Source organism: Psammomys obesus, unplaced genomic scaffold (genome assembly GCF_907164565.1).
Source record: "Psammomys obesus unplaced genomic scaffold, mPsaObe1.curated_primary_1811, whole genome shotgun sequence".
Classification (NCBI taxonomy): Eukaryota; Metazoa; Chordata; class Mammalia; order Rodentia; family Muridae; genus Psammomys; species Psammomys obesus.
Genome location: NW_026585894.1, coordinates 3,150,145 through 3,160,645, shown reverse-complemented (window position 1 = coordinate 3,160,645; position 10,501 = coordinate 3,150,145). Strand labels below are relative to the sequence as shown.

Below are 10,501 nucleotides of genomic sequence, written 5' to 3'. Positions count from 1 at the left end.
TCATGTTTGAAATTCCAGTACTACACCAAGCTTGTGGCCACCTGAATTGACGTTCTTGCCATCCAGCAGGGCTGACAGCTTCAGTTTGATACCTGGCTTCAGGGTCTGAGTGTACCCTAAGCCAATCAGGCTAGAGTTGTTTACTTTGGCCTGAAAGCTAGCATACTTGGTTGAAATTGCAAGGAGAGTGTTACTATTTCTGTTGTCCAAGCGAAGTTGACATCTGTCTCCAACTTCTTGTTCACCTTCTGGTAAATAGAACCACCAAACTCTGTCCCATCATTCATGTTAGTGTAAAGCTGGAATTCGTCCATCTTGTAGCCAATTGCAAAGTTGCTCTGGGTCACTTGAGACTTCGCAATCTCAAAATTTATCTGATAGTCAGCCAGCCAGCCTTCATAGCCAAGCATCAGAGGCCCCAGATCGAGGGCCCAGCAATGTCAAATTTCACATCACAGCCTAGGTTAATATGCTCCCTCTTTTACCCTGTCTTGATTTTACCATTTTTTTCCTAATGTTAGGCGAGAAGGATGAGTGAAAGGTCAGCCTCAGCCCATGAGTGAGCTGGTCTTCCACAGTGATCTCAGTGCCCAGGGTGTTGTCTGTGTTCCATTTCTCTGTAAACAACAGTACATACTCGGTCCACCCGGACTTGGTTTCCAGGCTGCCATTCACTTTGGTGGTCTCTGGGTTGGCAAAGCCTGAGCTGGTAAATTACAATCCATTTTCAGACTTCCTTTTCACATTGAGTTTATTAAGCCAAAGCTGTACCCCTTGGTGACGACATCCTTGGTGGACTGGTCAAGATCAACAGAGGTGGTGACAGTGGGAGCAGAAGCAGCTGTGGTGGAGATTGCAGCGAGCAGCCTGGTCAGATCAAATATTAATATATAATTGCTGTGATTCCCTGGTGTTTGATCCATAGATTTGAAAGGCCAGTTCCGTATACTAATTTTTGTCATTCGCAATTGATTTTGTGCTTTAAACATCCTCAAATTATTATTTTACTACCGAAAGTTAATGATTTTGGTGGTAATGGTAACTAATTAACTCTGTTATCTGCTATTTAGCAAAATCTATTTAAAATTATAGTGGAAGAGATGTTAAATCATACAGTAGGAGTAAGTTCTACTTTACAAGAGTTGATAAAACCTTCTGCACCAGCATCACTGGGGCTGGATCATTGGGGAGGGGTCTGACCTGTGTTTGGATGTTTAGTAACATCTCCGAGCCCTGTACATGCAATGTCAATTAACAAGCTTTTGTAAAGACAACCCAAAATTAAGTAAGTGAGTAAATAAATAAATAATAAAACTGGGGGAGGAGGATGAGACAGAGTTTCTACGTGTAGTCCTGGCTGTTCTAAAACTCAGTCTGCAGAGCAGGATATCTACATTACTCAGAAAGCCACCTCCTTCTGTCTCTCAATTGCTGGGAATAAAGGCATGCACCAGCATGTACAGCAACCAAAATTTTTAAAGGATGATGCCAAGTGTTCCGTAGTAGGCAGAGACACCTCTAGTAGTGAACGAATCACTGTTCTATAGTCAGGGTATTGTAGAGATGGAAGTAGGAGGGAACAGCAATGAGGAAGTTTATGATGAGTAAATTAATGTTACACAATAGGCACATATTAAGATTTTGAGGTTATAGGCTAGGTATATATTGGCACTGTGTCTTAGCTGAAGTACTTTTCAAAACTTGCCACAGGTGTGAGCTCTTCAAAGAGCTTTATAATTAAATGCTGTATAATAAATAATTTTTTCTTATAAAGTTTTATAAATTTAATTTCTCCCAAACTCAGAACAGTTGTTTTATCATTGGAGATATGGCTATGTATTAAGTATTTATTTAAAACAAAAAAAATAAATATTTTTTTTAAAAAAGAGAGAGAACAAACTTATAGTAGATTTAGTAGGGAGGTGGAGGAAGACCTGGCAGAAGTTAGAAGAGGGGAACAAATATGTTTAAAAACATATTATATGAGATTCTCAAAGAATAAATTTAAAATTTATTTTAAATTTACTGTATCAGTACTCATATTTTAAGTAACTGGTGGTCATAAACAAACAGAAGTTATCACATTTTATGAGACATATATAGAATATTTACATTACCACAGAAATTTACATTGAATACCATTGCTTTTATTCTGTCTTGTGTGGTTAACATAATTACATAAATAATATAAATAAAGTCTCGATACCTTGTTTCATTTCTTGGAGGAAAAGTGTGTAAAATTATCATTACACAGAAATAAACTGAATTCAATTCCCACAACAGAACCAGTCACACCTATCAATAGCTACCAGTATTACATGTTATCTAAGGACCTGAGAAAGTAAGTGTGTAGCAAATGGTTCACCTCAACATAAAATTGCTAACACCAGTCAGCTATGTATTCATTATAGGTAACTTATTTACATATTTATTTTAAAGAAGGTAAGTGGTATTCATAATGTCTTAAGAATAATCCTTCCTGGCACTAGTTACCCCCTTCCTTAGCTATTCACTCTTGTTCTTAGTTTGTAAAAAAAAAAAAAATAGCTATAGTGAGATGATAAAAATTAAACCATCACAACATTCAGTGTTTTCTTTGTGTAGCATCTAGAAGCCATTTTTTAAATTTTGCTAAAGTATAAAAGCACATATAACAACCTATGGGTCTCATGGGAGAATCATTGTTTAAAAATAAAACAATATGTATCCAAGGCAAAAAAAAATCTGAGGAAAGCTTTATGTATTTTCAGAACCCAAACATAGAAAAATATGTTTATTTGATGATAATAGCTAATAACAAGAAACAAAACAAGTTCCATTTTACTTGTAAAATGATAGGCTAGCACTAGAGCATCCAGACTTGTGAGGAGATAAGAACAATAGACTATTACTTAGAGACTGAAAATTAATCCAAAAGCATTCAGTACTAGAAGACAAGCGAATGTAGAAGATATTCAAACTTATAAGGACAAAGTTTATAGTGTGCCAATGAATGTCTCAAGTTCATGCTCTAAATTTGAACTTAAGCTTGTATTGGATAAAAGGTTGTCCCAAGGAAGCCTGAATACATAGGGCTTCTTCAGTGTCATGCAGTATCTCAGGAAGCCCCCAAATTACAGAACAAACACAATGGACAGCATATAGAGAGGAAGGAAACAAGAGGAGACAGATGAGTGAGGCACCAGAACTATGATCTAATTAGTCCCCATATTTAATGGACTGCTGTTCCTGGCATATTGCAGGAAACATCCAAATGATTGCTTTGTATTCAAGTAAATGCAAACTAAGGCTTGAGATTCATAACACAATCTATACTCACATGTTACCTTGTATATGGCTAATATTATTTATAGACCTGTCTATATAGAGAAGCAATATTGTAGCTAGACATACACACTGAAAAAACAGGATACATTCTTTAGGAGAAGGGAAAAATAGATTACTCATAAACAAGACCATGCCATAGGAAGTAGAATGCTTGATTTGGGAATTTCAAGACCTGAATAAGTTTAGCAGAAAAAGCAAATGCAGAGAATGAGAGGGAAGGAAAGCTGAAAATACACTGCTGACTGGATATCTAGTACTAGTTAGAAAAACTATCTTTATTCCAGAACCTCATGAAAGGACACGGTGAATAACAGGCTATTGATATTATCAAAGTCCTTCATTGTCTGTTTAATCTAAGTATACTAAAAAAAAACCTAAGACATATGTGTCTGCATGTGTACTATATTTACTTAGGTTTCTGCTTGTTGTGATCAAAGTACCAAAACTATGATACACTGAGATTCTAACTGCTACTATAACTAGACATCCCACGAGGATTTCAATCTGAAAACAAAAATAGTTCAGAACATTCGGGAAAGAGTTGGATCCCATAGCATTTTAATTTTTTTCTTTTTAATTAATTTTTTTATTTTTTATTAATTACACTTTATTCACTTTGTACATCCCCTGTGGTTCTCTCCCTCCTCCCATCCCAATCCCTCCCTTCCTTCACCCTCTGCATGCATGCCCTTCCCCAAATCCACTGATAAGGAAAGTTTTCTTTTCCTTCCTTCCGATCCTAGTCAATTAAGTCTCATCAGGAGTGGCTGCATTGTCTTCTTCTGTGGCCTGGTAATGCTGTTTCCCCCCAGGGGGAAGTAATTAAAGAGTAGGCCAATCAGTTCATGTCAGAGACAGTCCCTGTTTCTATTACAATCGAACCCACTTGGATACTGAACTGCCATGGGCTACATCTGTGCAGGGGTCTTAGGTTATCTCCATGCATAGTCCTTGGTTGGAATCTCAGGAAAGACCCCTGCACTCAGATTTTTTGGTTCTGTTGCTCTCCTTGTGGAGTTCCTGTCCTCTCCAGATCTTACTGTTTCCCACTTCTTTCCTAAGATTCCCTGCACTCTGCCCAAAGGTTGCCCATAAGTCTCAGCATCTACATTGATAGTCTGCAGGGAAGGGAAGAGCTTTTCAGAGGCCCTCTGTGTCAGGCTCCTGACTTGTTCCCTCATTTCTCCTTCTTCTGATGTCCATCCTCTTTGCCTTTCAGGATAGGAATTGAGCATTTTAGCAAGAGTCCTCCCTCTTGATTACTTTCTTTAGGTGTACAGATTTTAGTAGGTTTATCCTATATTATATGTCTATATGAGTGAGTATATACCATGTGCATCTTTCTGCTTCTGGGATAGCTCACTCAGGATGATCTTTTCCAGATCCCACCATTTACCTTCAAATTTCATGATTTCCTTGTTTTTTTATTGCTGAGTAATATTCCATTTTGTAGATATACCACAATTTGTGCATCCTTTCCTCCACTGAGGGACATCTGGGCTAATTAATTTATTTTTATTAATTATAGTTTATTCACTTTGTATACCTGCTATGACCCCCTACCTCATCATTTCCTGACCCCCCTCTCCTCACATGCCCTCCCCCTAGTCCACAGATAAAGAAGGTCCTTTTTCCCTTCCCACTGACCCTTGACTATAAGGTCTCATCAGAACTGGTTGCATGGTCTCCCTCTGTGGCCTGGTAAGGCCGCTCTCACCTCAGGGGAGAGATCAAAAATCCAGCTATGGAGATCATGTCAGAGACAGTCTCTGATCCCATCACTAGGGAACTCACATGCAGACTGAGCTGTCATGGGCTATATCTGTACAGAGGTTCTAGGTTATCTCCATGCATGGTTCTTGTTTGCAATGTCAGTCTCAGAAAAGACTCCTGGGCCCAGATTTTTTGGTTCTGCTGCTCTCCTTGTGGAGTTTCTGCTCCCTCCAGGTCTTTCTATTTCCCCCTTCTTTCATAAGATTCCCTGAACTCTGCACAAAGTTTGGCTATGTGTCTCAGCATTTGCTTTGATATCTTGCTGGGTAGGGTCTTTCAGAAGCCATCTGTGGTAGGCTCCTGTCTTGTTCCTTGTTTTCTCCCTCTTCCAATGTCCCTCCTATTTGCCTTTCCAAGTGAGGATTGATCATCTTACTCAGGGTCCTTCTTCTTCCTTAGCTTCTTTAGGTATACAAGGAAATCATGAAATTTGCATGCAAATGATGGGAACTAGAAAAGGTCATCCTGAGTGAGGTATCCCAGAAGCAGAAAAACATACATGGTATATACTTACTTACAAGTGGATATTAGAAATATAATATAGGATAAACATATTAAAATCTCTACCATAGGCAATTTGACAATCACATTTTTTTTCTAAGTTCTTTGCCACACCTATATGGCAGCTACTTTTATGCTTGGAATAAAAAGCAATAAAAATGAAGAAGCTCAGCCAGGGTTTGTTAGATCACAACAGAGTTTAGAACTTCAATAACTTTAAGGAAGGTTCCCTGCTGAGACTCTCAACCTACTCACTTTAATCAGCCATGTAACCTGAAGAATGTCAGCCAACTGGCATAGACTGCTAGAAATTTCCACTGCTCAGTCTTGAACACAAGATCTCCATCCAAATGCCACATTAAAACTGCAATATTTTACAAAAGAAAAAGATGTCTTTTACTCTATACTACAAATAAATTTAAACTGTAAACATTTTCTTTAGTCACCAGGAAACAAAAAGAAATAATAGAATTAAAGAAGAAAAAAACGAATTAAAGGGAAATGAAGGAAGGGCAGAAGGAAAAAACAAAGAATCAAAGGCAGGAGCTAGCCGTCTTCTTTTTAAGTAAAACATGAAACAGCATCACCTTGAAACTCTTGTGAAAAGGGGGTGCATGAGAAATAAAAAGATCAAAACATTAGAAGCGGGATGATGCCAAAAATTGACAAGTTTAATAGACTAGACATCTCAATTAAACAAGAAAAATTAGAATTGAATTTTCAGAACATGAAGAGCAACAAAAATAACTATTTCCTCCATAGAGACCTTCCAGTACTAGCATTCAATAACAACTCAAATTATGTTAAATGTGATTATCAATATAAAGATAGCAATTAAGACATTATGGGTAAGGAGAAACATGATAACAATGTCTATGTTAAATAAGTAATAATAATAAGACTATGATTAGTTCTGGTATTGCACTGAGGAAAATGTATGAGGATATAATTAGAGACAAATACTCAGGAAATAGGGTTTCAAAATTATAAGCAAAGAACAGAATAATTAGTTTAGGATTGAAGAAAGAGATTATAGCAATAAAGCAGGCTATCAGATAGAAGACCATAGAAACAGAAACCCAAGTACTACAGGCTAAAGTTAAAGAGAAGAAAGGCAGTGGTGATTACTATGTGTGCAGATGACGTTGATGAGATGTGTTGGGTAGGAGGACCTTATAACATGTCTGTCAAGGAAGGAAAACCTTTTGAAGTAACAATAAAGACACATAGGAAATGTTCGAATGTTTTGGTCAGTGACCTAGATTCAGATGTTTGCTAAGCTGAAGCAAGATCTACATAGTGTTCTCTTTGTTTTTGGTGATAACTATAGTTGTCTAAACATCTCACTCCATATAGTGATCAGAAAGATAGCCCTAAAAGTCTACATTATAATCCCCTGCAACCTGGGCATCACCTTATAAGACTAAAACAACACAATCTCAAGTGTCCTTATAAGAAGAAGGAAAGAATCAGTAGTGATCGTAGGTATAAGTGATGTGATAAAGTAATGTAGGCAACCTGAAGAAACAGAAAAGAGCAAATATACAAATTCTCCCAAGGATTATGATGAAGGATTACAGCCTTAGTCTTTTGTATTGTAAAATTATGTTGAAATTCTAGACTTCCAAGTTCCAAAACTGTAACAATCACTCTCCATATACCACAAGTGAAAGACCTTTTTGAAAAAAAACTTTAAGTCTATGAAGAAAGAAATTAAAGATATCAGAAGATGGAAAGATCTCCCGGGCTCATGGATTGGTAGGATTAACATTGAGAAAATGGTCATCCTGCCAAAAGCAATCTACAGATTCAATGCAGTTCCCATCAAAATACCAACACAATTCTTTACTGACCTTGAAAAAAAGATTCCCAGCTTCATATGGAGAAACAAAAAACCCAGAATCTCCAAGAAGATCCTGTACAACAACAGATCATCTGGAGGTATCTCCATCCCCGATCTCAAGCTGTACTACAGAGCAATAGAAATAGAAACTGCATGGTATTAGCATAGAAACAGAACGGAGGATCAATGGAACCAAATAGAAGACCCAGAAATAAACCTACACATCTATGAATACCTGATTTTTTACAAAGAAGCCAAAACCATTCAATGGAAAAAAGAGAGCATCTTCAACAAATGGTGCTGATCCAACTGGATGTCTACATGCAGAAAAATGAAAATAGATCCCTATTTATCACTTTGAACAAAACTAAAGTCCAAGTGGATCAAATACCTCAACATAAACCCTGGTACTCTAAATCTGTTAGAAGAAAAAGTGGGGAAGAGCCTAGAACTCATTGGCACAGAAGACAACTTCCTGCACAGAACACCAAAAGCACAGGCTCTAAGAGCAACAATCAATAAATGAGACCTCATGAAACTGAAAAGCTTCTGTAAAACAAAAGACACTGTCATCAGAACAAAACAACAGCCTACAAATTGGGAAAGGAACCTCACCAACCCTATATCTGACAGAGGGCTGATATCCAGAATATATAAAGAACTAAAGAACTTAAAAAAACAATAATCAAGGAAACCAATTAAAAATGGGAGCTAAACAGAGAATTCTCTGCAGAGGAATATAAAATGTCAGAGAAACACTTAAAGAGATGCTCAACATCCTCAGCCATCAGGGAGATACAAATGAAAACGACCATGAGATTTCACCTTAAACTCATAAAAATGTCTAAAATCAAAAACTCAAATGACAACACATGCTGGAGAGGGTGTGGAGAAAGGGGAACCATCCTCCATTGCTTGGTGGGAATGTAAACTGGTACAACCACTTTAGAAGTCAATATGGCACATTCTCAGACAATTAGGAATAGGGTTTCCTAAAGATCCAGCTATACCACTGCTAGGCATATACCCAAAATTTTCTCAAGTACACAACAAGGACATTTGCTCAACCATGTTTGTAGCAGCTTTATTTGTAATAGCCAGAACCTGGAAACAACTCAGATGTCTCTCAACGGAGGAATTGATACAGAAATTGTGGTATTTTTACACAACGGAATACTACTCAGCAATCAAAAATGGGGAAATCATGAAATTTGCAGGCAAATGGTGGGATCTAGAAAAGATCATTCTGAGTAAAGTATCCCAGAAGGAAAAAGACACACATGGTATATACTCACTTATATAGACCTATAAGACATGATAAAAATAATGAAATCTATACACCTAAAGAAGATAAACAAGAAAGAGAACATGGGGTAAGATGATCAACCCTCACTTAGAAAGACAAATGGGATGTGCATTGGATGTAGGAGAAAACAAGTAATAGGACGGGAGCCTACCACAGACGGCTTCTGAAAGATTCTACCTAGCAGTGTATCAAAGCAGATACTAAGACTCATAACCAAACCTTCAGCAGAATGCAGGGAATCATATGAAAGAAGAGGGAGTTAGTATGATGTGGAAAGGATAGGAGCTCCACAAGGACCAAATATGTCTGGACACAGGGGTCTTTTCTGAGACTGACATTCCACCAAGGACCATGTATGGCTATAACTAGAACCTTTGCTTGGATGTTGCCCGTGGTAGCTCAGTAACCAATTGGTTTCCCATAGTAAGGAGAACGGTGACTATTTCTGACAGGAACTCAGTGGCAGGCTCTTTGACCTCCCCATCCCCCAAGGGAGGAGCAGTCCTGCTAGGCCACAGAGGAGGACTTTCCAGCCAGTCACAAAGATACCTGATAAAATAGGGTCAGATGAAAGGGGAGGAGGTCCTCCCCAAGTAGTGGACTTGGAAAGGGGTAGGGAGGAGATGAGAGAGGGAGGATAGGATTGGGATGGAATGAGAGAGCGGGATACAGCTGGGATACAGAGTTAATACAATGTAAATAGTAATAAAAATGATAATAATAAAAAGTAAGGAAATAGATGTTATGCACTTGAGAGCAAGCAGGGGACAAAGTGGGAGATACTGCAGAAGTTGGGAAGAAGAAATTTAATAATACAAATACAGCATGTAAAAATAAAATTTTCAAAATAATTTAATATTCATATTATTGAGGTGTGAAAACATATATATGAAATGTCACAAAGAAAACTGTTATTTAGTGTGTTACCTTAAATTAATAAAATAAAGATATTTCCATTTTAACAGTAAATTATAACACTGTTTTAAGCAACTATGTTTATAATATAATTTTTACTATACCCAGACAGAGTTAATATAGTCCTAGAATACTCCCCCATGAAATGTAGGAAAGAGCTGTAACTACAGGGTGACATGACAAGCTTCAGGCAGCTGCTACTTTCATCTAATCCTGAACCGAAATTGTACTTCTCACCAGTCCCTTCATAATCCTATTCACTTTATACTTAACAAAACACTTGCTATTTTTCTCAACAAAAGTAAATTAAATAATTTAATTTGCAAGACAATCTAATGGACTCTAGAGTAGTTATAAAATATTTATAAGAATTTACCCACCTTCAGATACAGGAAGAAGTTTCAGCCTTATAAATTCTGAGCGGAGATAGATAAAAATCAACAAACTGCTAGGTAGAGTCCTTCAGGGGCCCTCTGCCATGGGCTCCTGTCCTGTTACTTGTTTTCTCCTATGTCGAATGCACTTCCCATTAGTCTTTCTGAATGAGGATTGATCATCTTACCCTGGGTCCTCTTTCTTCTTTATCTTCTTTAGGTATATAGATTTCATTATGTTTATCATATATTATAGGGCTATATGAGTGAGTATATACCATGTGTGTCTTTCTCCTTCTGTGATACCTCACTCAGAATGATCTTTTATAGATCCCACCATTTGCCTGCAAATTATTTCCTCATTTTTGATTGCTGAGTAGTATTCTATTGTGTAAAAGTGCCACAGTTTCTGTATCCATTCCCCCATGAGAGACATTTGTGTTGTTTCCAGGTTCTGGCTAT

The 10,501-nt window shown here is 37.4% G+C and overlaps 1 pseudogene; it reads right to left on the bottom strand.

Moving 5' to 3' along the window:
- Positions 1–962, bottom strand: LOC129670917 (voltage-dependent anion-selective channel protein 1-like; annotated as a pseudogene).
- Between the last annotated feature and the right edge of the window lie 9,539 nt (positions 963–10,501).